Here is a 5,286-nt window from a genome sequence, read left to right on the forward strand (position 1 = left end):
AAAGCAGTTATGTTGTTTAGTCACTAAGTTGTGTCCGACTTTTTGTGACCCCAGGGACTGTAGCCCACCAGGCTTCTCGGGCGCATGGGATTTCCCAGGCAAGAATACTGGAGTGGGTTGCCATTTTCTTCTCCAGGGGAACATCCTGACCCCGGGATCACACCTGTGTCTCCTTCATTGGCAGGCAGATTCTTCACCACTGAGCCACCTGGAAAGCTCGTAAAGCAATAACACGTCAAAAAAAAATTTAAAAAAAAACCTCCCTAAGAAGACTCTCTGCTTGCAAACAGTGGGGGCAAAAATTAAAGATAGTCTTTTTTTTTTCACTTATTTTTATTGGAGGCTAATTACTTTACAGTATTGCAGTGGTTTTTGCCATATATTGACATGAATCAGCCATGTAAAGATAGTCTTAAAAGCAGCAAGTTATGTACAAAGGAACTCCCAGAAGGCTGTCAGCTGACTTTCTGGCTAATTGGAGGCAGGAAAAAGGTGAGGTAATGGCTGCTCTGTACAGCCATATCTGAGTCACATGCTGCTTTGTGAGCTGCACATTCAGAACGTGGTGGTGTCAGCATTATCCAAGGGTGGAGATTTTGGCCCTGACATCAAAAAGTCATGCACTGGACACCCATGCAGGCGCAGATGGAGGGTCGATGGTCCCAACCAGTTTGAACTTGGCAAGACTAGCTCCATGTTCCTGAAAAACAACTTCAGTACCTGTTACCATAACAACCCTTATGTCACAGATACTACCAGTAGAGGGTGATAAAAGGAGTCTCACTACTTTTTGTGTCTCAGCTACGCAAATCTTGAAGAGTACGCAATTTGCAGGAACATTTAAGGCAAGCTTGGTTATGGGACATTATGTATTAAGCAAATTAGAGTCTCAGGGATCTAACTCTTGACTGCCCTCAGTTTCAACCTCACTGTGGTAGACATTTTCATATGGAATGCTGTGGACTGGATGGTTCTTAATGACTAAATGGGATTCTAGCAGTATGCCAGTATCTTGCCACTTTTAAGATCGTTTTGCCATAAAGGATCCATGTTTGAACACCAAAGTGTAGACTGGGTGAAAGGAAAAGCGAAACGGAATTGCCATTGCTAAGAGAGCCTGGAGGCCCTTTAGGAGCGTGGCTTACGCACATCTCAGCCTGGGTAGACTCAGACCTTCTGACCCCTCACTGTCATAATGGAGTCATTCAAAACATCTGCCAGAAACTCAAGATACTTACCAGACCCTTACCCTAAAATTACTCACCATAGCCTTTCTACTTATCTCCTGACCCTAAAAAAAATTTGCGATTCCTCAAGGACAAACATTTTCCAGCTTGAGTTCGAGTTGATCTCAGTTCTTGCCAGGCAGCTTTTAACCTCATGACTTTTTGCATCTGTAAGTGCCAACTGTCTTCCTGTGAACACTCTCTTGGTTTTTCTTGAACATGTATCTTTTGAATTGGGATTCTTAGAACTCCCAATAAGTTCTCTTCTTGTTGCAGCTTCCTGCACTATTTCTTGGTTGACAATTGTGATACTGTGATTTACAATAGGAAATATATGTTTGATCTTCATCCCCATTTCTGTAGAGAGCTCCTAAGACTTTTTTTTTTTTGCTATTTTTTTAATTGAACTGTAATTGATTTACAATGTCATATTAGTTTTGGGTGTACAGCAGCACAGCAATTTTATATATGTGTGTGTGTGTGTGTGTGTGTGTGTATTTATCCTTCTTCAGCTTCTTTCCGTTTTGGTTATTACTGAGTGTTGAGTATAGTTCCTTGTGCTGTCAGTAGGTCCTTGTTGGGTATCTGTTTTATTTTAATTAGTTTGGGGATTCTGTAACTTGATTCAGCAATCAGCAGTTCTCATCCACAGTAACTGTGGATTTTTCAAAGTGGTGACAGTCGCATAGGTGACCAACATATAAAGCTTGTTTGGTGAACCTTCCTTTTCATTATGTTTTCAGGACAAAAATACAGAGTGCTTTGTGAATTTGCAGGTCTTCCTTGTGCAGGGGTCATGCTAATCTTCTCTGAATTATTCCATTTTTTGTATACGTGCTGCTGAAGCAAGCACTGTATTTTATGTATAGTAGTCTGTTCTCACCTGGAGAAGCCCATGGACAGAGGAGCCTGTCCTACACTCCATGGGGTTCTGCACTCAATGGGGTTGCAAAGAGTCAGACATGACTGAAGTGACTTGGCACACACACAGTGTGTATATGTTAGTCCCAACCCCTAAATTATTCCTCCTCCTAACCCACCAGCTTTCTTCTTTGGTAACGGTAAGATTGTTTTCTGTGTCTCTGTTTTGAAAATAAGTTCATTTGTATCTTTTTTTTTTAAAGATTCCAGGTGTAAGTGATATCATATGCTATTTATCTTTCTCTGTTTGGCTTACTTCACCTACTATAATCATACTAAGTCTGTCTGCAAATGGCATTACTTCATTCTTTTTATCTTTTTAGGCCATGCCACACAGCTCCTGGGATCTTAGGTCCCCAACTGGGGATAGAACCTGGGCCCTCGGCAGTGAAAGTGGAGAATCTTGACCACTGGACCACCAGATAAATCCCTACTTCATTCTTTTTTATGACTGAGTAATATTCCATTTGCTGACTCTAGCTTTGTAGTATAGTCTGAAATCAGGGAGCCTGATTCCTGCAATTCTGTTTTTCTTTCTCAAGATTGTTTTGGCTATTCGAGGTCTTTTGTGTCTCCATACAAATTTAAAACTTTTTGTTCTAGTTCTGTGAAAAATGCCATTGGTAATTTGGTAGAGACTGCATTGAATCTGTAGATTGCCTTGGGTAATATAGTCATTTTGACCATATTGATTCTTTCAATTCAAGAACCTCCTAAGACTTGGAATTTCTGATGTAATGAGAGCCATAAAGGTGTCTTTTCTTAATGGGGTGACTTTCAGAACTCACCTATATTTGGGGGCTGGTTGCCAGTGGAGACAGCCTGTGGTTAGAGGGTTGGAGCTTTCAGCACCACCCTCAGTGGGAGGAGGGGGGCTGGAGTTGGAGTTGTCACCAGTGGCCCATGATTTAATCAACTGTGTCTGTGTAAAGAAACCTCCATAAAAACCCCAGAGGGCTGGATTCAGAGAGCTTCCAGCTTGGTGAACAGGTAGAGATTTGGGGAGAGTGATGACCCTCAAAGGGACATGGAAGTTCTGTGCTCCTGCCCATAATTTGTGGTCCATTCTGGCTATTCCTGAGTTATATGCTTTTATAATAAACTGGTGGTCTAGTGAGTAAACAAATTTTCTGAGTTCTGCAAGCCCCTCTAGCAAATTAATTGCGCTCAAGGGAGGGGGTCATGGGAACCTCTGATTTACAGATGGTCAGTTAGAAGTGCAGATGACATCCGGGACTGAAGACTGGCCTCTGAAATGGGGTGGGGGGCAGTCTTGAAGGACTGAACCCTGAACTGTGGAATCGAATGTAATCCCTAGGTAGACAGTGTCAGAACTGAGGTGAATCTTAGGACATGCAGCCAGTGCCTCTGGGGCCTGAGAACTGTTCATTGGTGTGAGGAAACCCCCGCTCCCATGTACCCAAGGGAACTGGGTGTGCAGCACTCTTGCCATTGGCTCAGGCCAAATTTGCACAGCAGGAGATGGGCCTCAGGAGTGTGTCCCTTCAGTGTGAGCTTTCCCAGGGACCCCCCCATGGAAGGATGGGCCGGCCCCAGGCAGGGAATGTCCACGTGAAGGGGAGGCCCTGGAATGAACGCCGGAGCCCTGGGCGCTTCCCTTCTCTCCTCCATGGGAGGCCTTGACACCCATCAGCCTTTCCCTCAGTGCAGGGAGGCCTCCTGAGGTGAGCTTCTTGGTTCTGCCCTGTTCGGGGAAGGCCACGGGGGCGTGGGATCTGTGGGATCTTGGAGGGAACAAGCTTGTAGCTGGGGTGGATATTCAAGAAGGTTGTGGGTTTCAGGGTCTTCAGAGATAATGGCCAGTTGACATTTTTTGGCAGCTGTGAGAATAGCTCAGAGCCTGACCTGCAGATGGGCAACAGCCAGTCAGCTCCCCTCTCTCCTTCCTCCTGCACAGAATCTTTTTTTTTTAATTCTATTTGTGTATAGTTAACTTACAACATCCTATGTCAGGTATACAGAAAGTGGCTGTTACACATGCACACCGACTCAGTCTTTTTCAGGTTATTTTCTTGTATAAGTCATCACAGAATGTTGAGAGTTCTCTGTGCTATACCGCAGGTCCTTGCTGGCTCTCTTTCTTAAAATTTATTTTTAATTGGAGGATAATTGCTTTATGTCTGTCCCCTTTGATAACCATGTATTTTCCACACCTGTAAGTCTGTTTCTGTTTTGTAAATCTGTTCATTTGTATCATTGTTTAAATTAGATTCCGCATAGGATTTCGTCTTTCTTTGAAATATGTTACAAAGTATGATAATCTCCAGGCCCTTCAATGTTGCTGCACATGGTGTTATTTCATTATTTAGGGCTAAGTAATATTTCACTGTGTTTATGTACAATATCTTCTTCATTCCTCTGTTGATGGGTATTTAGACTGCTTCCATATCCTGGCTATTTATAAACAGTGCTGCAGTGAATATTAGGATACATGTATATTTTCTTTTCTTCTTTAAAATTTTACTTTTTTTTTTACTTTTAATTTTTATTGGAGTATAGTTGATTTACAATGTGTTAGTTTCAGGTGTCCAAGAAAGCAAATCAGTTATAAATGCACATTTACTCATTCTTTTTAAAAATGTTATTATTTGTTTACTTACTTTTTGACTTCAGTGGTCTTCCCACAGTCCTGGCGAGCAGGGGCCACCCTCTAGCTGCCCTGGGCAGGGTTCTCACTGTGGCGGCTCCTCTGGATTCAGAGCACGGGCGCCAGGCCCTGCAGGCTACATCGGTTGGAGCTGGGGGAGGTCGGTTGCGGTGCTCGGGCAGCAGATGGAATCTGCCCCACGCAGGGATCCAGCCCACGTCCCCACAGTGGCAGGTGGATTCTTAACAACTAGACCACCAGGGAAGTGCATATTCATCTTTTTTAATTCTTTCCTTATACAGGATATTACAGAATACTGAACAGAGTTCCTTGTGCTATAGAGTGGGTTCTTACTAGTCACCTATGTTATGTACAGTATTGTGTACGTGTTGACCCAAATCCTGTAATTTATCCCTCCCCCTCCCCATGTCCCCTGGGATAACCACGAATTGTTTTCTACATCTCTGACTCTGTTTCTATTTTGCAAATTAGATCATTTGTACAATTTTTTTACATTCCACATATAAGCCA

General features: G+C 43.1%; 1 non-coding gene across 1 annotated transcript; it reads right to left on the reverse strand.

Annotated features, from left to right (window-relative positions):
- Window positions 1–1,972: 1,972 nt before the first annotated feature.
- On the reverse strand, window positions 1,973–2,079 carry LOC139030066 (U6 spliceosomal RNA). The gene has a single exon (XR_011482385.1). It is a non-coding gene; the product is annotated as a U6 spliceosomal RNA (small nuclear RNA).
- Between the last annotated feature and the right edge of the window lie 3,207 nt (window positions 2,080–5,286).

The sequence above is a fragment of the Odocoileus virginianus genome, chromosome 20 (genome assembly GCF_023699985.2).
Source record: "Odocoileus virginianus isolate 20LAN1187 ecotype Illinois chromosome 20, Ovbor_1.2, whole genome shotgun sequence".
In the NCBI taxonomy this organism is placed as follows: Eukaryota; Metazoa; Chordata; class Mammalia; order Artiodactyla; family Cervidae; genus Odocoileus; species Odocoileus virginianus.